Raw genomic sequence first — 24,343 nt, 5'->3', positions numbered from 1 at the left:
TGCCTCCCTCCAGCCTCCCCCCAGTCTCTGCCTCTGCCTCCCTCCAGCCTCCCCCCAGTCTCAGCCTCTGCCTCCCTCCAGCCTCCCCCCAGTCTCTGCCTCTGCCTCCCTCCAGCCTCCCCCCAGTCTCTTCCTCTGCCTCCCTCCAGCCTCCCCCCAGTCTCTGCCTCTGCCTCCCTCCAGCCTCCCCCAGTCTCTGCCTCTGCCTCCCTCCAGCCTCCCCCCAGTCTCAGCCTCTGCCTCTCTCCAGCCTCCCCCCAGTCTCAGCCTCTGCCTCCCTCCAAACTCCCCCCAGTCTCAGCCTCTGCCTCCCTCCAGCCTCCCCCCAGTCTCTGCCTCTGCCTCCCTCCAGCCTCCCCCCAGTCTCTGCCTCTGCCTCCCTCCAGCCTCCCCCCAGTCTCTGCCTCTGCCTCCCTCCAGCCTCCCCCCAGTCTCTGCCTCTGCCTCCCTCCAGCCTCCCCCCAGTCTCTGCCTCTGCCTCCCTCCAGCCTCCCCCCAGTCTCTGCCTCTGCCTCCCTCCAGCCTCCCCCAGTCTCAGCCTCTGCCTCTCTCCAGCCTCCCCCCAGTCTCAGCCTCTGCCTCCCTCCAGCCTCTTCCCAGTCTCTGCCTCCCTCCAGCCTCCCCCCAGTCTCTGCCTCTGCCTCCCTCCAGCCTCCCCCAGTCTCAGCCTCTGCCTCCCTCCAGCCTCCCCACAGTCTCAGCCTCTGCCTCCCTCCAGTCTCAGCCTCTGCCTCCCAACAACCTCCCCCCAGTCTCAGCCTCTGCCTCTCTCCAGTCTCAGCCTCTGCCTCCCTCCAGCCTCCCCCCAGTCTCAGCCTCTGCCTCTCTCCAGTCTCAGCCTCTGCCTCCCTCCAGTCTCAGCCTCAGCCTCCCTCCAGCCTCCCCCCAGTCTCTGCCTCCCTCCAGCCTCCCCCCAGTCTCTGCCTCCCTCCAGCCTCCCCCCAGTCTCAGCCTCAGCCTCCCTCCAGTCTCAGCCTCAGCCTCCCTCCAGCCTCCCCCCAGTCTCAGCCTCAGTCTCCCTCCAGCCTCCCCCCAGTCTCAGCCTCCCTCCAGTCTCAGCCTCTGCCTCCCTCCAGCCTCCCCCCAGTCTCTGCCTCTGCCTCCCTCCAGCCTCCCCCCAGTCTCAGCCTCTGCCTCTCTCCAGCCTCCCCCAGTCTCAGCCTCTGCCTCCCTCCAGCCTCCCCCCAGTCTCTGCCTCTGCCTCCCTCCAGCCCCCCCCCCAGTCTCTGCCTCTGCCTCCCTCCAGCCTCCCCCAGTCTCAGCCTCTGCCTCCCTCCAGTCTCAGCCTCTGCCTCCCTCCAGCCTCCCCCCAGTCTCAGCCTCTGCCTCTCTCCAGTCTCAGCCTCAGCCTCCCTCCAGCCTCCCCCCAGTCTCAGCCTCAGTCTCCCTCCAGCCTCCCCCCAGTCTCAGCCTCCCTCCAGTCTCAGCCTCTGCCTCCCTCCAGCCTCCCCCCAGTCTCTGCCTCTGCCTCCCTCCAGCCTGCCCCCAGTCTCAGCCTCTGCCTCCCTCCAGCCTCCCCCCAGTCTCTGCCTCTGCCTCCCTCCAGCCTCCCCCCAGTCTCAGCCTCTGCCTCTCTCCAGCCTCCCCCAGTCTCAGCCTCTGCCTCCCTCCAGCCTCCCCCCAGTCTCTGCCTCTGCCTCCCTCCAGCCCCCCCCCCAGTCTCTGCCTCTGCCTCCCTCCAGCCTCCCCCAGTCTCAGCCTCTGCCTCCCTCCAGTCTCAGCCTCTGCCTCCCTCCAGCCTCCCCCCAGTCTCAGCCTCTGCCTCTCTCCAGTCTCAGCCTCTGCCTCCCTCCAGCCTCCCCCCAGTCTCAGCCACTGCCTCCCTCCGTCTCAGCCTCTGCCTCCCTCCAGCCTCCCCCCAGTCTCAGCCTCTGCCTCCCTCCAGCCTCCCCCCAGTCTCAGCCTCTGCCTCCCTCCAGCCTCCCCCCAGTCTCAGCCTCTGCCTCCCTCCAGTATCTGCCTTTGCCGCCTCCCCCCCCCCGCATGCGCAGATCTCTGGTCTGCATTAGAGACACTCCCACGCTCCTTATGAATCCACTTACCTGCTCCAGTGCCCGCCGCCATCTTCCTGGCTCCACGTGAGTATCCTCTTCTGACACCGGCTTCCATCACGGCGTCCTCCGCGGCGTCCTGCTGTGAGCTCTGCATGTGACGTCCACACAGCAGTGGACGCAGCACAGAGGAAGGAGCTGATTGGCGCGCGCCTGTGACCCCGGAAGTGCAGGCGCCGGCAGTTCCGGGGTCAATCAGCTCCCTGTGCTCGGCGGCCACAAAAAAAAAAAAAATGTAAAAAAAAAAAAAAAAAAAAAAATTTTTTTTTTTTTTTTTTTTTTTTTGCTGCCAGAAGGTGCCGCCCCTCACAATCTGCCGCCCTAGGCACCGGACCACGGGTGCCTAATGGTAAATACGGCCCTGCTGTCACAGGTGTGTCATGCTTGACAGACAGTCATGTGGTTTCCAGCTGTAGAAGGTCGCAGTGTTTGGCTACACAAGCTGCTCTCTGATTTTCCTTTTTTCCCTGCTTAGGGTTAATCCCTTTCCCCTTAGGACCCTGCAGATTTCCTCATTTTTTAGCTGTTAATGTTCAGCACTTCCCTTGGTGTCTTTAAATACAATAATTCCCCCTTACTCTGTTCTGGTGATAGGTCTTATACCGTTAACAAGTCTGTATTCATCTGGAGAAACGTTCTTGTTGTTGAAGATCCTTTCCCTGAGTCATCTGGAGGTAAGCTATTACTTTCCCCGTGTGTTTTCCCTGTTTTTTCTTTAGAGCTTAGTGGGGTTAACTAAGCGCTCATCCCATCTGTTCCGTAGTTAGGGCCAAGCCCTAGGGGTACATAGGCTCAGGTGTGGAACCTATATAGGGTGGTGAAGGAAGCCAGGAGCCAGTGGTAGGTTTGGTCAGGGGTCACAATCTCCCCCTTCCCTAGACACAGGGTTTCCCTTTCCTTTTGCCATTCACTTGGTATTTCCCCGTACCACCACACAAGAGCAGCTGTATACCGGGAAGATCCCATAAGACCTGCAATATACAGGGAGCACACCACAAAACCTGCCATATACTGTGAGCACCACACAAAACCTGACGTTTACTGGGAACACCCCATAAGATGTGCCATATACCGAGTACAACGCACAAGATTTGCCTTGTACTTGCCTTGTACGATGAAGTACCCACAAGACCTGCCGTATATCAGAAACACCCCATAATACCAGCCGTATACTTGGAACAACCACACCCAATAAGTCCTGCAGTATATCAGGAAGACTTCACAAGACCTACCATATACCGGGAAGACCCCACAAGCGCCACAGTATATCGAAACACCCCACAAAATCCACAGGGTACCAGGGCACCCTACAAGTCCTGCCATATAAAAGGAAGACCCCACAGTACCCGCCATATACCGTTAATACCACAAATGACCATCTGTGTAACATCTTATGGCACTGTTATTACCAGATAGCCATGTTATACCTCTTTTCGTTGTTAGGTGGGTTTATATATCTTTAATTCTTACCTGCACCCTCACAATGTTTGTGAAGGGGGACGTCAGTGGCTACCACTGTACCGCCCACGTGTCAACAGCCGGGCTGCTCGGATCTGGATCCGCGGTGGCTTGAGGGGCGTCCGGACCGGGGGGTCTCGCGGTCACTCGAATGAAGGGGGGTATTTACAGGGGGTATGGTGTATTTAAAGTTCGTGATGCCACTCGTGGTGCGTGTTAAGATGGAGTACCACCGCTGCAGCTGGGAGTACCCGCTGGCAATGGAGTGGGCAGCCAGGTGTTAGACCCCTCCACGGGTAGGGGGAATGCCCCGGGACTCGGTTGTGGTGGTAGGGAGGTGCCGTTGGGGAGGTATGGGTCACTTGCGTACTCACTCAGTCCAATAACGCTGATGTGGCGCCCCAGGACCTGGTCGCCACAACAGCATTGCCCTCCCAAAGGGTTAATGCTGAGCCTGGAGGTAATTGGGAGGTCCATTGGCCAGCAAGTTTAACATCCAACGCAGTTCTCCCTCCGGCCAGCAGGGGGAGCTCTGAACCTGGAATTCCAGGGAGCATTCCTTAAGTCTGACCTGAGGGAGGAAGTAGTGTTCAGTCTGTAGAGAGAAGTGATAGCAAGCAGACGGAGAGTGTGCTGTCCTGTGGATCTGGGGCCTGGAGCTGGAACAGCTTGGCCCAGGGAAGCAGGAGTAGCAGAGAGGCAGAGAAGAGACTCGGACATCGGAGTCTGTGGCCACCAGGGCTTAAAATACTCCCTGGTAGCCGAATCCGAAGGGCAGGAGAGCTGCAAGCACCTGGCCCATAAACAGCCCGAAGGTACAGCTGCAGCATCAGGGTCCGGTGAGGACTCCAGCAGAGAAGCACCAGAGAGGGCCTGCGCAGCCTACCACAGAGGGAAAGGGACGTATCACCGGTCCCAGCAGCAAAGAGGGCCATTGCTGGATTCAGAGAAGCAGGGTCCTATCGTAGTAAAGAAAGGAACAGGAGTAGGCCTCATACTCAGCTGGCCAGAAAGATCACCCCAAATACTTCCAGGCCGACCGGATCCCCATCACCACCTGTGACGGTCTCCCAGGATTGGACTGTTCCTAAAGTAAAAGAGGAGAAGGTAAAGAGACTGTTGTTTGTGCCTGGTTCTTTCATCGCCTGTCGGCCCTGCACCGTGTTAGCCACACAACACCATAGACTTTCACGAGCACTAACAGTGTCCCCGGGGCTCCGCTCCACCTGTGGGGAGCAGTACCACCATTGCTGCCGTATCATCACCCCGGAGGCCTCACACAGCAGCGGTGGCTTAATAGCCGCAGACCACAGGTGGCGTCACGAAACAAATACTTTAATTGCTCCCAAGTCACCAGCCATATTAAACTGACACCCACCAGGGCCACGGAGCCGGGCCCCGCCACCACTGACGACCCCCGGACTAGTCCGGCCCGGCACCGGGTGTCCCATGCCCTGGGGTGGGCGAGTCAACTTTGGCGTCACAAACAGGATTTCGTGCCCGGTCCCACCGGGTACTGTGTGCCTGCAGAAACTGTGCTTAAAAGACTGTGTTACTGTTTGCAAACTGCCGCCGCCATTAGCCTCGCCGAGCGCAGGAAGAAGGGGGGCGTGCCTGACAAAGAGCGCGAAGGGAGCGCGCCATCAGCGCAGAGCGCCGTTAACCCCGTGCGACCCAGAAGGGAATTTGAAAAGTGAACGGAGCCTGGTAAGGTTCACTAAGGGGGAGGAAGATGTCCGACTCGGAGGCAGGGCAGGTGGCTGCCATAGCCCGAGACGCCGCAGCACCGGCCGAAGCAATCCCGGTCGCCGTCGCCCCAGCCCCCGCTGTAGCGCCGGTAATGCCGATCACAATGCCGTACATCCCGGGAGCAGAATGGCTGCCGCAGTACTCCGGGGAGTCCCATACCTTGAGCGACTTCAGAGAAAGGCTGCACAGCTTGTTCCGGGTGTATCCTCTGACTGAGAGCCAGAAGGTGGGCATATTAATGGGGCAGCTAGCCGGCGCGGCCCAGCGTGAAGTGAAGTCCTGGCCTGATACAGATAAAGGGACAGTAACCCAGATACTGGCCAAGCTAAAGAGTACTTTTGACACCCGCACCGCAGCAGAGATAAAGATGAGATTCTTTGGGTGCAAACAACGGGCCACAGACAGCATCAGGGACTATGCCTTAAACTTGCAGGAGGCCCTGAAAGCAGTTAAACAGGTGGACCCAGAGAGTGTACGTGAAGAAGACAAACTCCTAACTGAGCAGTTCATAGAAGGGCTCCTGTCAGACGCCCACAGGACCCAGCTGCGTATCATGGTCCTGCAGAACCCTGCTCTGGACTTTGCAAAGTTTAAGGACCAGGCCATCCGGGTACTGAGAGAATCTACACCGAATGACCCAGTACCCCTCCGGCCTCTTGCTATCACGTACCCCGGGGTGGTGCCTGCAACACGAGCCGCTGCAGGGGCTGAGGCGCAGTCCCTGGATAAGGATCCCGCTGCAGAGCTCAGACAGCAGGTCCAGGAGCTGACCAAGACTGTAGCTGCTCTTGCCAAGACCGTGCAGTCTCTACAAGTGACCCCATCGCCTGCAAAAATCGAGTTGGCCTCCAGCCCAGATGACGTCCCATGGATGCGACAGAAGAGGTTCCAGATCCACCTAAAGAACCGTCCGCTCCAACACGAGATGACACGCCAGCAGTGGAACAGGAGAATCAACCCCCTGTCAGTGGTGAACCTGTCATACCCTTGGCGACTCTCAGACCACGTAGGCAATCATCACGCATACCTATCAGGGTTAGGCCTACCTGTAGTGCTGAGGTAGAAGACACACCAAGTAGTCAGGGGCAGACACCAGAGCTACGCAGGTCCCAACGCAGCACTCGGGGACATCCCCCTCCAAGGTATAGAGAGTAAAAAGAAAGAGTACTTATTAGAATGTAAATAGTTATGTGAAATGTCTGTAATGTTGTGTATAAAATGTTTTTTTTTGGTTGAGATAATGGACAATTGGGCCACTGGACTATGGGTGGCCAACACCTAGCTGTACACAGTTAGCACCAGTGTGCTCAGCAACCCCTGAAGAAAAAGCCGTCCGGCGTGCATAGAGTGGGGTCATCAATGCTCTGACGCACGCCCAGAGCCTACGTTGGGGGTTTTATCGCGGCGGGTCCCCCATGGAGCAGTGTAATGGACACCCGGCAGGGAGCCACACTGGACTCTTATAGTTGTTTAAGGTTGTAACATGTATGTCTTGTTTTGTTTTCTACAGTCCGGGAGTACTGAATTTAACTAAGGGGGAGTGTGGCGCCCCAGGACCTGGTCGCCACAACAGCATTGCCCTCCCAAAGGGTTAATGCTGAGCCTGGAGGTAATTGGGAGGTCCATTGGCCAGCAAGTTTAACATCCAACGCAGTTCTCCCTCCGGCCAGCAGGGGGAGCTCTGAACCTGGAATTCCAGGGAGCATTCCTTAAGTCTGACCTGAGGGAGGAAGTAGTGTTCAGTCTGTAGAGAGAAGTGAAAGGAAGCAGACGCAGAGTGTGCTGTCCTGTGGATCTGGGGCCTGGAGCTGGAACAGCTTGGCCCAGGGAAGCAGGAGTAGCAGAGAGGCAGAGAAGAGACTCGGACATCGAGTCTGTGGCCACCAGGGCTTAAAATACTCCCTGGTAGCCGAATCCGAAGGGCAGGAGAGCTGCAAGCACCTGGCCCATAAACAGCCCGAAGGTACAGCTGCAGCATCAGGGCCCGGTGTGGACTCCAGCAGAGAAGCACCAGAGAGCGCCTGCGCAGCCTACCACAGAGGGAAAGGGACGTATCACCGGTCCCAGCAGCAAAGAGGGCCATTGCTGGATCCAGAGAAGCAGGGTCCTATCGTAGTAAAGAAAGGAACAGGAGTAGGCCTCATACTCAGCTGGCCAGAAAGATCACCCCAAGTACTTCCAGGCCGACCGGATCCCCATCACCACCTGTGACGGTCTCCCAGGATTGGACTGTTCCTAAAGAAAAAGAGGAGAAGGTAAAGAGACTGTTGTTTGTGCCTGGTTCTTTCATCGCCTGTCGGCCCTGCACCGTGTTAGCCACACAACCCCATAGACTTTCACGAGCACGAACAGTATCCCCGGGGCTCCGCTCCACCTGTGGGGAGCAGTACCACCATTGCTGCCATAACATCACCCCGGAGGCCTCACACAGCAGCGGCGGCTTAATGGTTGTTGTACGTATACCCTCTTTCACTTGTAAAGCGCCATGGAATAAATGGCGCTATAATAATAAATAATAATAATAATAATAATAATGGCTGCAGACCACAGGTGGCGTCACGAAACAAATACTTTAATTGCTCCCAAGTCACCAGCCATATTAAACTGACACCCACCAGGGCCACGGAGTCGGGCCCCGCCACCACTGACGACCCCCGGACTAGTCCGGCCCGGCACCGGGTGTCCCATAGCCCTGGGGTGGGCGAGTCACTGACACCAACAACTGTAGTAAACCAAAGTTCTGGACACCGCTGCCGCTGAGGGGAGCACGTTTGGGTCCCGTTCTGTTGGTGTTGCCTGTTGATCTGTAACCTTGTTTCTTTCTGGTTGGTCCCTGTAGTGTAGAACTAGTCAGGTCCCGCTCCCCAGTGTGGCTAACAGAGGGAGTTTGCTCTCAGGGTTCACGCTTGGGATTTCTTTGATCGTTTTTGTGGAAAGTCCTATCCCCCTCGTTGCGCTAGTACCCCGATTTTGGAGCAAGTGGAGAGCGGATCTTGAAGGTTCCGTTCTTGTCGGGTGAATTGTCAGGTTGCCTGAAGCTACTCCCTAACCTAGGGTCCACGTACCCCGTCGTGCCCTGGTCCCAGCCTAGTGATGGTACAAGGCTGCCGGCTGTCCTCCTCAACAGTCCGTGTCCCTTGTCACGATCCCCTGCGACCGGGGGTCCAGCTCCTACCAGGCCCAGACCAACATCTGCTACCTAGTAACTCCAAGGAGCCCAGCTCCTGACCTCTCCTCTCACTTGCACTGACTCTCACTGACTCTTACTGACAGTCCTGACCTCCCCTTACCAACCCTCCACTCAGGCCGTCCACTGGTGTGTCTGGTGGGTGTGGTGCAGAGTGTTCCTAGGATTTTGATTGACTGCTGTTGGCAACACCAATTGTTAGGGACCCGTAACCAAGGAGGAGGTGGCTATTGTACAGAAGGGCAGATTGCACAATACCCTCTGACGACCTGATAGGCCAGGGCGTCACACCACCATACAGAAGATACAGGGAATGCCAGCCCCTGGATCAGTGCGGTCACACACATCACACCCTACCTGGCAATATGCCTTTAGTGGTGGGCATATCCCTTAGAAATGCCGCCCCGGATCATATCCTGGAGGTGACGTCAGCACCAGATTATTTCTGGACACGGCAATGACTCTTCACCTATGAATAAATAATAAAGCGAGTACATTCTGCTCATATGACGCGCTCTGCACCCATCAGACGGCTCCGGAGACGCAGATCTGCTCCTGTTTGTACCGCAGCGTCTATGGGTTACACAACCGATATTCTAACAATATTAGGACGGTGCGTAATTGAGCAGAAAACAAGAGTACGATGATCCGGAATCTCTCATCTCCAGATTTTACCTCACAGAACGTAGAAGACATCAGAGGGTGAACATTGGACGTTTCTCCATGTCATGTGAAAAAAAGAATTAATTTACAATCTGATGGTGATGACAGTTCTCAGAAGAGTTGTGCCAAGGTTAAGTCCACCATTGTGTCTGGGCCATGTCCACCATTGTGTCTGGGCCATGTCCACCATTGTGCCTGGGCCATGTCCACCATTGTGCCTGGGCCATGTCCACCATTGTGCCCTGAGCTGTGTCCACCATTGTGTCTGGGCCATGTCCACCATTGTGCCCTGAGCTGTGTCCACCATTGTGTCTGGGCCATGTCCACCATTGTGCCTGGGCCATGTCCACCATTGTGCCTGGGCCATGTCCACCATTGTGCCCTGAGCTGTGTCCACCATTGTGCCCGGTCCATGTCCACCATTGTGACCGGGCCATGTCCACCATTGTGCCCTGAGCTGTGGCCACCATTGTGTCTGGGCCATGTCCACCATTGTGCCCTGAGCTGTGTCTGCCATTGTGCCAAGGTTATGTCCACCATTGTGTCTCTGCTGCATTCACCATTGTGCCAGGGTCATGGCTTGTATTGTGCCCTGGGTTGCGTCCACCATTGTGACTGGGCTGCATTCATTATTGTACCGGGCTTCATCCACCATCGTGCCTGCATTGTGGCCACCATTATGCCATTATTAGTGTCCGCTATTGTGCCCGGGCCACGTCCCCCATTGTGCCCAGGCTGCGTCCGCCATTGTGCCTGGGCAGTGACCCCCAATGTGCCAGGGCCGTGTCCACCATTGTGTCTGGGTCAACTCCACTCTTGTGCCTGAACTATTGTACCTAGACTGCATCCACCATTGTGCCCTGGACCGTGTCCACCATTGTGCCCGGGTCGTGCCTACCATTGTGCCCTGGACCGTGTCCACTATTGTGTCCAGACCATGTCCAGTATTGTGTCCGGGTCGTGTCCACCAATGTGCCTTGGACGGTGTCCACCATTGTGTCCAGAACGTGTCCAGTATTGTGCCCGGGTCGTGCCTACCATTGTGCCCTGGACCGTGTCCACCATTGTGTCCAGACCGTGTCCACCATTGTGCCCGGGTCGTGCCTACCATTGTGCCTTGGACCATGTCCACCATTGTAAAGCAACCCCTATTCATCTTACAACAGTCTGTAAATACTGAGGAAATGAGGAGACAATAGTTAGAATTTTAGAAGAACATTGTCCCCTTCTTGCCAGATTGTCCCCTAAACTCTGTGGCATAATCTTTCATTATGGCAGCAATTCTTCATTATCAGCATCCTGGCACTAGTAATGTTAGCTTTGAAATTTTCCTGTATCTTTTGAGCAGTGCCACCTTGTGGCTATTTGCGGTATTTTCTTTTTTCTTGTGTTTTTAATAATTCAATAAAATATATTTTTTAATTACACTGGTCTTCAATGCACATTTTTTCTTGTTTGTACAAAGACCTCTGTATTTTAATACAGCGGTCTGTCAATTATTGAGCTCAATTCCCTTTGATTTTTGCTTTGTGAAATGGAACATTCAGTTCCTTAGTGAACACGGATGAAAAGTGCCTGTTTAATATCTCAGCCTTTTTTTGTCCTCTATAATTATCCTGTTATAATCTTTTATGGGGACAAAACTATTTTTTTTTTCCTCTTGGCATTGATGTATTTATAAAAAAATTTGAGGTTAATTTTAATGTCTTTACAGTGAAATAAGTTGCAGTATATTGCAGGAGACCACACTGCTGTCTGACGTCTTCTTCCATAAGGCGAGTAGAGCGTCTTGTCTCATGTGTGGTCCAAGGTGTCTTAGTGGTCAGAATTTGACGCCCCAGGAGCGGGGCTCAGCCAGTTCCCTGATGCAGCTGTTAATCTGACCGCCGGCTCAGAGAGCAGCGCTATCACCACCGTCCCTCTGCATTTAATTCCATGTGTGATGAGTAGCGTGCTGGCACCGCAGGGCACTACAGTGGTAGAGGCGACATGCAGTAGCGAGATGAAGTCACCTGATCACGCTGCTTACGTCACTTCTGCGCTCCAATGGAGTCAAAATATACAGGACCTTTATGGGGGGCACAGTGTGCAGAGGGGCAGTGTGGATGGTGAAAGAGGGCACCTTATACTATGGCTGCCCCTCTCTTAAAGTGCCAGCACCCCACTCCTAGGAAGTGCCTCTCAGCCTATAGCTGAGAGGCACTGGGTATTTAAAGCGCACCAATCACCAGGATTTTCCTATATAACCTATGGCCAGTGCTGACTCTATATATACCTTTAGTGCTCAACGCCGATGTTTAGGTTTTGAAATCCAAGAAAGTAAAGTTTATAAAATCATCAGCTTGTTGAGTGACAGCAGCTGAGGATCAGATAATATCTGGGAGGAATTCATAGTTATCCCCTGCCCCTGTTAGAATTTTGCATAAGTATTATACAAACGATTCACTTTTTCCCTTACAGGACCTGTGCTGATGTCATACCCATGTGACCAGAAGGGGCGGGGCCTCAGCCAACAAAACTACTATCAGAAAGCAATATTTTTCTGTTAGCTGAGGCCCCGCCCCTTTGTTCCAAAAGGGTAAAAGGTGCAACCAAATATTAAGTTGAGGGGGACAACAATTTTGTCATGAGAAATTGTAATAATTTTGTTGGAGAAATACTTCATTTTCTGGAACAATTTTAAGGGTGCCAACACCTTCAGTCATGACTGTATACATATACTTCTATAATGTAAACTCTGCAATATTCAAAGGAAAATCTATCTTCCACCACCAATCGTTTATATAGGCCAATTGGATGCCCGGTACTGTAATGTTTGGCCCCATGAAGCTTCAGGGATGTGGTTTATAGAGCAAGAGGAACAAAGATATAACATTTTATATATTTAATTTGAAACGTAGGCGGCATTTATAAAAATATACAAAAGATGTTACAAAGCGACCAAAAGAAAGCAATATATACAATTACATATAAGAAAATGGCTATACAAAAGAAAGTGAGTAGACCTGATATCACAGGAATAGCGCAGGTCTTTGCGGAGGGAATCAGTCCAACTAGGAAACAAAGCAGCCTCACAGCGAGCTGCATCTTCCAGAATGGACAATGGCAATAAGGTACAATGTGCTATAACCATATTAAAGTCACAACCACAACCTCCCCTGGTGACTTCTGAAAATTCCTGATCTTCAGAATATCTACGACCCATGAAGGTCACAGGTGGGAGATATTAATGCCATTATGAATTTAATTCTCTGCAGATATAACATGCACAACATTGTCCATCTTGCCGACATTATTATTATTACTATTAATGTATTACTACTTTATACTATTGCTAAGCTCCACCTACTAGTGACTGTATATCTTTCAATATTATAAGCTCCCTCTAGTGGTGGCTGCATAATTATGTATACACTGAGCCCCCTCTAGTGGAGATTGTATACATCTGTATATAGTGAGCTCCCTCTAGTGGTGGCTCTATAAATCTGTATGTAGTGAGCCCCCTCTAGTGGAGATTGTATACATCTGTATATAGTGAGCTCCCTCTAGTGGTGGCTGTATAGATCTGTATGTAGTGAGCTCCCCCTAGTGGTGGCTGTATAAATCTGTATGTAGTGAGCTCCCTCTAGTGGTGGCTGTATAAATCTGTATGTAGTGATCTCCCTCTAGTGGTGGCTGTATATATCTGTATGTAGTGATCTCCCTCTAGTGATGGCTGTATAAATCTGTATGTAGTGAGCTCCCTCTAGTGATGGTTGTATAAATCTGTATGTAGTGAGCTCCCTCTAGTGGTGGCTGTATAAATCTGTATGTAGTGAGCTCCCTCTAGTGGTGGCTGTATAAATCTGTATGTAGTGATCTCCCTCTAGTGGTGGCTGTATATATCTGTATGTAGTGAGCTCCCTCTAGTGATGGCTGTATAAATCTGTATGTAGTGAGCTCCCTCTGGTGGTGGCTGTATAAATCTGTATGTAGTGAGCTCCCTCTAGTGGTGGCTGTATAAATCTGTATGTAGTGAGCTCCCTCTAGTGGTGGCTGTATAAATCTGTATGTAGTGATCTCCCTCTAGTGGTGGCTGTATAAATCTGTATGTAGTGAGCTCCCTCTAGTGGTGACTGTATAAATCTGTATGTAGTGAGCTCCCTCTAGTAGTGGCTGTATAAATCTGTATGTAGTGATCTCCCTCTAGTGGTAACTGTATAAATCTGTATGTAGTGAGCTTCCTCTAGTGGTGGCTGTATAAATCTGTATGTAATGAGCTCCCTCTAGTGGTGGCTGTATAAATCTGTATGTAGTGAGCTCCCTCTAGTGGTGACTGTATAAATCTGTATGTAGTGAGCTCCCTCTAGTGGTGGCTGTATAAATCTGTATGTAGTGATCTCCCTCTAGTGGTAACTGTATAAATCTGTATGTAGTGAGCTCCCTCTAGTGGTGGCTGTATAATTCTGTGTGTAGTGAGCTCCCTCTAGTGGTGTCTGTATAAATCTGTATGTAGTGAGCTCCCTCTAGTGGTGTCTGTATAAATCTGTATGTAGTGAGCTCTCTCTAGTGGTGGCTGTATAAATCTGTATGTAGTGAGCTCCCTCTAGTGGTGTCTGTATAAATCTGTATGTAGTGAGCTCTCTCTAGTGGTGGCTGTATAAATCTGTATGTAGTGAGCGCCCTCTAGTGGTGACTGTGTAAATCTGTATGTAGTGAGCTCCCTCTAGTGGTGGCTGTATAAATCTGTATGTAGTGAGCTCCCCCTAGTGGTGTCTGTATAAATCTGTATGTAGTGAGCGCCCTCTAGTGGTGGCTGTATAAATCTGTATGTAGTGAGCTTCCTCTAGTGGTGGATGTATAAATCTGTATGTAGTGAGCTCCCTCTAGTGGTGGCTGTATAAATCTGTATGTAGTGAGCGCCCTCTAGTGGTAACTGTATAAATCTGTATGTAGTGAGCTCCCTCTAGTGGTGTCTGTATAAATCTGTATGTAGTGAGCTCTCTCTAGTGGTGGCTGTATAAATCTGTACGTAGTGAGCTCCCTCTAGTGGTGTCTGTATAAATCTGTATGTAGTGAGCTCCCTCTAGTGGTGGCTGTATAAATCTGTATGTAGTGAGCTCCCTCTAGTGGTGGCTGTATAAATCTGTATGTAGTGAGCTCCCTCTAGTGGTGACTGTATAAATCTGTATGTAGTGAGCTCCCTCTAGTGGTGACTGTATAAATCTGTATGTAGTGATCTCCCTCTAGTGGTGGCTGTATAAATCTGTATGTAGTGAGCTCCCTCTAGTGGTGGCTGTATAAATCTGTATGTAGTGAGCTCCCTCTAGTGGTGGCTGTATAAATCTGTATGTAGTGAGCTCCCTCTAGTGGTGACTGTATAAATCTGTATGTAGTGATCTCCCTCTAGTGGTGAGTGTATAAATCTGTATGTAGTGAGCTTCCTCTAGTGATGGCTGTATAAATCTGTATGTAGTGAGCTCCCTCTAGTGGTGGCTGTATAAATCTGTATGTAGTGAGCTCCCTCTAGTGGTGACTGTATAAATCTGTATGTAGTGAGCTCCCTCTAGTGGTGGCTGTATAAATCTGTATGTAGTGAGCTCCCTCTAGTGGTGACTGTATAAATCTGTATGTAGTGAGCTCCCTCTAGTGGTGACTGTATAAATCTGTATGTAGTGAGCTCCCTCTAGTGGTGGCTGTATAAATCTGTATGTAGTGAGCCCCCTCTAGTGGTGACTGTATAAATCTGTATGTAGTGAGCTCCCTCTAGTGGTGGCTGTATAAATCTGTATGTAGTGAGCTCCCTCTAGTGGTGACTGTATAAATCTGTATGTAGTGAGCTCCCTCTAGTGGTGGTGTATAAATCTGTATGTAGTGAGCTCTCTCTAGTGGTGGGTGTATAAATCTGTATGTAGTGAGCTTCCTCTAGTGGTGGATGTATAAATCTGTATGTAGTGAGCTCCCTCTAGTGGTGGCTGTATAAATCTGTATGTAGTGAGCTCCCTCTAGTGGTGGCTCAAGGCATAACGTTATCTTATGATTAGCTTGTTAGGCGCCATTATAGGATATTCAGTTGTTGGTCACAAGAGTCATTTATTAGTTTCCATGTATAAGATGGCAGAGCAGGACGAGCAGACACAGGAGGTGGAGAGAAGGAGACAGCGTCTTTGCTGCTGATTCAGTCACTGCTAGGTGTACCGATGTCTTCAGACCTGAGGCTATAAAATAAATAAATGAAAAACGTGGGATGAACAGAACTGGAGTCAGATAAGAGCATCAGAGAAAGGCGGAACACAGGACACATACAGTTGGAACCAGAAGTTTCCTCCGCTCTCTATACAGACACATCTGCAGGTTTTTCCCTCCACTTTCTATACAGACACATCTGCAGGTTTTTCCCTCCGATCTCTATACAGACACATCTGCAGGTTTTTCGCTTCGTGCTCTATACAGACACATCTGCAGGTTTTTCCCTCTGCTCTCTATACAGACACATCTGCAGGTTTTGCCTCCGCTCTCTATACAGACACATCTGCAGGTTTTTCCCTCCGCTCTCTATAAAGACACATCTGCAGGTTTTTCCCTCCGCTCTCTATACAGACACATCTGCAGGTTTTTCCCTCCGCTCTCTATACAGACACATCTGCAGGTTTTTCCCTCCGTTCTCTATAAAGACACATCTGCAGGTTTTTCCCTCTGCTCTCTATACAGACACATCTGCAGGTTTTTCCCTCCGCTCTCTATAAAGACACATCTGCAGGTTTTTCCCTCTGCTCTCTATACAGACACATCTGCAGGTTTTTCCCTCCGCTCTCTATACAGACACATCTGCAGGTTTTTCCCTCCGTTCTCTATAAAGACACATCTGCAGGTTTTTCCCTCTGCTCTCTATACAGACACATCTGCAGGTTTTTCTCCGCTTTTCAGTCAATTAGGAATCAAAATTATTTCTATTCGTCAAATGGCAGAGTAATGAGACATTGTGATAATGCTTTCAGGCATTTTTATTACTTTCTGCAATGTCAAAAGTTTCTATACACTAAAGCCTGCTTTACACGGTACGATCGATTGTGCGATTTCACAATCGATCGTACCCGCCCCCGTCCTTTTTGCGTCACGGGCAAATCGCTGCCCGTGTCGCACAAAGTTACTAAACCCCGTCACACATACTTACCTCTCGTGCGACCTCGCTGTGGGCGGCGAACGTCCACTTCCTGGAGTGGGAGGGACGTTCGGCGTCACAGTGACGTCACACGGCCGCCGGCCAATCAGAGCGGAGGGGCGGAGATGAGCAGGATGTAAACATCCCGCCCACCTCCTTCCTTCCACATAGAGCCGGCGGCGGCCGCGGGAGGCAGGTGAGCTGCTCATCGTTCCCGTGGTGTCACACGGAGCGACGTGTGCTACCACGGAAACGATGGGCGACTAAAGTAACCGATATTATGGAACCTAACGAGCAGTACCCGACTCACGATTTGTGAGCGATACTGCGTCGCTAGGAGGTGTCACACAGGCCGAGGTCGCCAGCGATGAAGGATGTGCGTCACAAAAACCGTGACCCCGAAGATCTATCGCCCGATAGATTGCCTGGTGTAAAGCAGGCTTAAGAGTAATTTGCCTGTAAACAATATGGGACCGCCCAAGAATAAAAGCAAAAGACCTTGTGAAGATGCTGGCGGAAGCTGGTAAGATTGTGACATTATCCACAGTGAAACGAGTCCTGTATCAACATGGGGTGAAAGGCCGCTCTGCCAGGAAGAAGCCATTACTCCAAAATACACAGAAAAAAGCCAGGATAAAACTTCTGGTTTCAACTGTATATACTGCGCACCATGATGTCATCATCCTCATATTAGGAGCCTGTGATGTCACCGGTCTATGATGATACCTATTATATCTATATCCCTATATATAAACTGCACAGTGATGTCATCACCCTTATATTAGTGGCCTGTGATGTCATCAAATCTATGATGCCTATTATGTATATACAGTATATATATATATATATATATATATATATATATATATATACACTGTACAGTGATGTCAGGAATATGTCACACAAGGGGGGTATAGGAAGCGGGAATTACGTCCTTCCTTTCCACCACCCGTCCGACCGACAGACAGAGCACGTGACGCGCTCTCTAGCGCCCCTCTTATAGTCTGGCCAATTATGGAATTGCCCGACAATAAGCAAGGAGGCCGCTATTCTACTGTGCCGATGCTTGAAGGGCTCCCGGTTACCTTGTGCATCTGGCCACAGGGGAGCGCTGTAGACCAGGATTCCAGGAACTTTCCCACAGGTGTATCCACACGTGACCCCCGGCAAAGAACAGCTAATAAATGGCTGCACTGAGGTTATCAACTTGGCTCAATCCCTGTCCCCTCCTACCTTAGTGACCTCAGAGGGAGCACTGCTCCTCCCCTGGCTGGAGTCAAAATAAATCCCAAAAGGGAATATTGGCCATAACCTTGCCTGGGAACGTCGTAGGCGGACGTCAATGCTCTCATTTTGACAGTTATGAGTCTGTGATGTCACCGGTCTATGATGCTACCTATTATGTATATACAGTATATATATACAGTGCACAGTGATGTCATCACCCTTACATTAGCGGCCTGTGATGTCACCAGTCTATGCTACCTATTATGTATATACAGTATATACACACTGCTCAGTGATGTCATCACCCTTACATTAGTGGCCTGTGATGTCACCGGTCTATGATGCTACCTATTATGTATATACAGTATATACACACTGCTCAGTGATGTCATCACCCTTACATTAGCGGCCTGTGATGTCACCGGTCTATGATGCCTATTATGTATATACAGTATATACACACTGCTCAGTGATGTCATCACCCTTACATTAGCGGCCTGTGATGTCACCGGTCTATGATGCTACCTATTATGTATATACAGTATATACACACTGCTCAGTGATGTCATCACCCTTACATTAGCGGCCTGTGATGTCACCAGTCTATGATGCCTATTATGTACATACAGTATATACACACTGCACAGTGATGTCATCACCCTTACATTAGCGGCCTGTGATGTCACCGGTCTATGATGCTACCTATTATGTATATACAGTATATATACACTGCACAGTGATGTCATCACCCTTACATTAGCGGCCTGTGATATCACCAGTCTATGATGCCTATTATGTACATACAGTATATACACTGCACAGTGATGTCATCACCCTTACATTAACGGCCTGTGATGTCATCCGTCTAATATCTCGTCATGTATCGCACTCCGCTTGCGCACAGTCACGTCCCACCCTGTTACTCACCTGTCATTACCGCGTTCCCCTCGGCACACGCCAGCTTATTCCGTATGACACATTTATAATGTTCCTTCTCTTTGATCTCCTTGAAGTCAGAGGTGACCCTGACGATGCCGCTGAGGCCGGGCTCATAGGTCGTGTTGGAGAATGCGGTGAGGTCCGCTCCGGAGGTCGCATTCATCCAGGTGACACTGGGTTTGGGGTACCAGCTGGGGGATGCGCAGCGCAGGGTGGTCCGGGAGATGTTCGTAATTTCCAGGTTGGTAAAAACTGAAAACAAATGTTACAGGTTACAACAGCCGATATCAGACCCCTGGGGGGATGGGGGATGTACATGAGACCCCATATTATCTGGAGATCAGACATATCACCACCGGGATCACAGAGACCCCCAGGAATTGTGGAGGAGCTGTCAGATATCAGGAGGTCTTGATCAGGAGGTGCTCACTGAGGTATTACTTATCGTATAATGACTCCTCCATCCGGAGGGCGGTGGTAGAGGCTGGAGCCTTTATGGATCATCTATATCTACGAGGAGAGCCGGTGTGTCCTGTGCCTGGAAGAGGTTTCCTGGCTTTACATACATGTGGCCCACGGGCTTGGATGCCATTAACACTTGGCACTTTTGTGGCGCCCCTGAGGCTCAGGTCGCCACAGGGTATTGCACCCTACTTAGGGTGTGGTGCTGATCATGGATCCAAAGGAGGTCGGTGCCGGTTTCACCATCCACAACCACATACACACATGGGTTGCCCTTTTCCCCACTGGGGACTGAGCTAGGGTCAGGTATAAAAGGGGTTTCCAACAGTGTGGCATTCATCACAACAGGGGCTCCAATCCACTGGCTTAGGACCTGGGTGAGGGGAGGAGCGGACACCAGGGGGAGTTAGGAGTCACACACAGTAAATTTGGGGAGTTCTCCAGTAGGAGTGACAGTGAGCGGACGTCTTTCCTGGTAGCTCCTGTGGGACATAGGCGTTTAATGGTCGCTGTGGAGGATACCGTGTCAGTTCTCCCGGGACCAGCGCTGTTCAGGGTGCAAAACGCTAGCGGGGGTGTCATACCTCGTTGCATCACCAGATTCTGCTGCATGGAGAGGTTCCACGCTTCTCCGACCACACAAGTTTCCAGAGCCAAGTGGCACCTAGGATTCCCGGGCCTCGATCACGGTCAGACTCAAGGGAATCCCCGCTCCTGGCATAGGGAACAGTACTCTACCTAGTACGGGAGGGACTCTCAGTGCTTCAAGTCACAGGGACCCGCACTAAAAAGCGCAGCAAGGAAGGGCCCACAGACTACCGGACCGGTTCTGACCTCCCGTGGATCCGGAATCGACCTGAGCCCTTCATGGCAGTGACCGGCAGCTGCAGTTGTGAGTAAACTACACCCTGAACCCGCAGAGACTGTGTTGGCTCGTTCTTACTGGCGCCGCTGCCCAGCGCTTAGGCGCCAACGGCCACTATAACCCTCATCATCCACCCGGGGCCTGCTCTGCCTGTGGGGAGCGACACCATCCCGGCTGCTGTAACACCTGCCCCGGAGAGGATCCCGGTAGCGGCGGCTACTACTGGCCGCATACCACAGGTAGCGTCACGACAAACTCTCCCCAATACCCCACTTCCCCCACCATTTACTGTACGCCTCAGGGCAACAGAACTGGGCAAGGGCACCCGTGACACTGCCTGACCCGACCTGAAAAGGCCCAGCAATGAGTAGGTTAACCACCTGCCCCATGGGACGCTGCACTATTCTCTGCCGTCCACAGCATCCGGCAGAAAAAAAACACCGTCCGTCATTTTTTAAAATTTTCCGCCAGTTTGTGCTGTGCATGCGCTAAAGAGGCTGCAGTGTGCGGTACAAGTGGTAGATGCTAGAATGTATGGGATCCTGGCAGGTGTGACGTCATTCCCGTCACCTGTTGTCGTCATCACCTCCGGTCCGGAGGGCAGTGCGCCAAAAGATGGAGGGGCTGGGACTCAGGAGACAGGTGACACGGGCTTCACATCTTTAGCCTTCGGAGAATTTGAGGTCTATAATGCCAGGGGGATGCCTGTGGTGAGGTGTAGGGGGTCTATAATGCCAGGAGGATGCCTGTGCTGGGGTGTAGGGGGTCTATAATGCCAGGAGGATGCCTGTGGTGGGGTGTAGGGGGTCTATAATGCCAGGAGGATGCCTGTGGTGGGGTGTAGGGGGTCTATAATGCCAGGAGGATGCCTGTGGTGGGGTGTAGGGGGTCTATAATGCCAGGAGGATGCCTGTGCTGGGGTGTAGGGGGTCTATAATGCCAGGAGGATGCCTGTGCTGGGGTGTAGGGGGTTTATAATGCCGGGAGGATGCCTGTGGTGGGGTGTAGGAGGTCTATAATGCCAGGAGGATGCCTGTGCTGGGGTGTAGGAGGTCTATAATGCCAGGAGGATGCCTGTGCTGGGGTGTAGGAGGTCTATAATGCCAGGAGGATGCCTGTGCTGGGGTGTAGGAGGTCTATAATGCCAGGGGGATGCCTGTGCTGGGGTGTAGGAGGTCTATAATGCCAGGGGGATGCCTGTGCTGGGGTGTAGGAGGTCTATAATGCCAGGAGGATGCCTGTGCTGGGGTGTAGGAGGTCTATAATGCCAGGAGGATGCCTGTGCTGGGGTGTAGGAGGTCTATAATGCCAGGAGGATGCCTGTGCTGGGGTGTAGGGGGTCTATAATGCCAGGGGGATGCCTGTGCTGGGGAGTAGGGGGTCTATAATGCCAGGAGGATGCCTGTGCTGGGGTGTAGGGGGTCTATAATGCCAGGAGAATGTCTGTGGTGGGGTGTAGGGGGTCTATAATGCCAGGAGGATGCCTGTGCTGGGGTGTAGGGGGTCTATAATGCCAGGAGGATGCCTGTGCTGGGGTGTAGGAGGTCTATAATGCCAGGGGGATGCCGTGGGGGTGTAGGGGGTGTATAATGCCAGGAGGATGCCTGTGCTGGGGTGTAGGAGGTCTATAATGCCAGGAGGATGCCTGTGCTGGGGTGTAGGGGGTCTATAATGCCAGGAGAATGTCTGTGGTGGGGTGTAGGGGGTCTATAATGCCAGGAGGATGCCTGTGCTGGGGTGTAGGGGGTCTATAATGCCAGGAGGATGCCTGTGCTGGGGTGTAGGGGGTCTATAATGCCAGGAGAATGTCTGTGGTGGGGTGTAGGGGGTCTATAATGCCAGGAGGATGCCTGTGCTGGGGTGTAGGGGGTCTATAATGCCAGGAGGATGCCTGTGCTGGGGTGTAGGAGGTCTATAATGCCAGGGGGATGCCGTGGGGTGTAGGGGGTCTATAATGCCAGGGGGATGCCTGTGGTGGGGTGTAGGGGGTGTATAATGCCAGTGGGATGCCTGTGCTGGGGTGTAGGGGGTCTATAATGCCAGGAGGATGCCTGTGGTGGGGTGTAGGAGGTCTATAATGCCAGGAGGATGCCTGTGGTGGGGTGTAGGGGGTCTATAATGCCAGGAGGATGCCTGTGGTGGGGTGCAGGGGGTGTATAATGCCAGGAGGATGCCTGTGGTGGGGTGTAGGGGGTCTATAATGCCAGTGGGATGCCTGTGCTGGGGTGTAGGGGGTCTATAATGCCAGGAGGATGCCTGTGGTGGGGTGTAGGGGGTCTATAATGCCAGGAGGATGCCTGTGGTGGGGTGTAGGAGGTCTATAATGCCAGGAGGATGCCTTTGCTGGGGTGTAGGGGGTCTATAATGCCAGGAGGATGCCTGTGGTGGGGTGTAGGGGGTCTATAATGCCAGGAGGATGCCTGTGGTGGGGTGTAGGGGGTCTATAATGCCAGGAGGATGCCTGTGCTGGGGTGTAGGGGGTCTATAATGCCAGGAGGATGCCTGTGGTGGGGTGTAGGGGGTCTATAATGCCAGGAGGATGCCTGTGCTGGGGTGTAGGGGGTCTATAATGCCAGGAGGATGCCTGTGGTGGGGTGTAGGGGGTGTATAATGCCAGGAGGATGCGTGTGGTGGGGTGTAGGAGGTCTATAATGCCAGGGGGATGCCTGTGGTGGGGTGTAGGGGGTCTATAATGCCAGTGGGATGCCTGTGCTGGGGTGTAGGGGGTCTATAATGCCAGGAGGATGCCTGTGGTGGGGTGCAGGGGGTGTATAATGCCAGTGGGATGCCTGTGCTGGGGTGTAGGGGGTCTATAATGCCAGGAGGATGCCTGTGGTGGGGTGTAGGGGGTCTATAATGCCAGTGGGATGCCTGTGCTGGGGTGTAGGGGGTCTATAATGCCAGGAGGATGCCTGTGGTGGGGTGCAGGGGGTGTATAATGCCAGTGGGATGCCTGTGGTGGGGTGTAGGGGGTCTATAATGCCAGGAGGATGCCTGTGGTGGGGTGTAGGGGGTCTATAATGCCAGGAGGATGCCTGTGGTGGGGTGTAGGGGGTCTATAATGCCAGGAGGATGCCTGTGGTGGGGTGTAGGGGGTCTATAATGCCAGGAGGATGCCTGTGCTGGGGTGTAGGGGGTCTATAATGCCAGGAGGATGCCTGTGCTGGGGTGTAGGGGGTTTATAATGCCGGGAGGATGCCTGTGCTGGGGTGTAGGAGGTCTATAATGCCAGGAGGATGCCTGTGCTGGGGTGTAGGAGGTCTATAATGCCAGGAGGATGCCTGTGCTGGGGTGTGTTAAAAAAAATATACTCTTAAATATATTTTTCTTCAAATACGTAAAGGCGCATGAATGAAAAGACCTCAAAAATGTAAAAAATAAATGTATTTTATCTATTTAAAAATGGTTGCCAGGGTTCAGTTACAGAAAGGAAAAAATAATATACTTTGATAGCTTACGCAAAAATAAGAGTTCATTTAGTCCATAATGATCAATGGAAAGTCTTTACCCATCTTTCTTTGGGTCCTGAACGGCAATGCAGGAGATGTCATCTCTTAGGCTGGACAATGTGTCATATCTTGCAGCACTGGAGTCTTCTCACAGCAGGCAGTGTGGAGAGCGCCCCGTAGCCCCCTCCATCGTGTATTATATACCAGCTGCTCAGTCCATATAGGGCATTCTAGTGTAACACAGTTGAATATAGTTCCATATTACGTAACCTTCTGGAAACTTCGGAAAGCTTCGGGAAGGATTTAAATATATCCCTTCATGCTCAGCACTCAAGTATATTCAATATGGGCATATTTACCCTTATAAACCTTATTAATAACCTATGCCCTCCAACATAAACAGAACTATGAACGTATATGTCTTACTATGAAATATTTGATAACTAGATGTATTAATTTTAATCATTTTACAATTCCCCCTTGAAGTGGGTGGAGCAACCCCGAAAATTAATTAATACATCATTAAAATAACAAAACTTCTTTCCTTATTTGTCAATAGCGGATTAATATCAATAATAATGATGAAGAATAATTAATTTGCATTATTCATGTAAGTTCAATAATATAATAATGTGGATTCATGTTATGACAGGCTGTGACTGATCAATCATATAAAAATGTATATAACTATACTTCGCTAGACCTAAAAAAAATGCAAAAACCAAATCCGGTCACCATATGATGTCCTCTGAGTTGATGTCTTCTTATCTCCGATGTAATCCGGCATAAACACAGTCTCTTAGAAATAAATCCTTTGATAAAAATGGATGGTTACCAATTTATACAGTCCCATATTGCGTTTATCATTGTTAGATCAAAGTCCATAAACTTTATTTTTTATTGCAAAGTCCATAGCCAATGTTGATAAACCACAGTTCATGAGTGTAGATGAATAGCAGAAGTCTTTGATGTCTGTGCAGTGTGATTTACACTAGTCACCTTTCATGCTGCCTGTTGTCAAATAACCCAGGAACAGATGTTAAGACGTTCTTGGTCAGCACGACAGGGGTTAACTTTAACACGTCATTGCTTTTCTTAGTAACTTTAGGGAGGTCTTAATGCACAGACCATGTGTCATTGTCCATCCTTGGA

General features: G+C 51.4%; 1 pseudogene; it reads right to left on the bottom strand.

The window, feature by feature from the left end:
• Positions 1–15,183: 15,183 nt before the first annotated feature.
• The window catches only part of LOC142292436 (V-set domain-containing T-cell activation inhibitor 1-like), a 50,592-nt pseudogene continuing 41,432 nt past the window's right edge, over positions 15,184–24,343 (bottom strand).

Source organism: Anomaloglossus baeobatrachus, chromosome 2, assembly GCF_048569485.1.
Source record: "Anomaloglossus baeobatrachus isolate aAnoBae1 chromosome 2, aAnoBae1.hap1, whole genome shotgun sequence".
In the NCBI taxonomy this organism is placed as follows: domain Eukaryota; kingdom Metazoa; phylum Chordata; class Amphibia; order Anura; family Aromobatidae; genus Anomaloglossus; species Anomaloglossus baeobatrachus.
The sequence above is the reverse complement of the archived record's forward strand: the minus strand, read 5'-3'. Positions and strand labels throughout refer to the sequence as shown.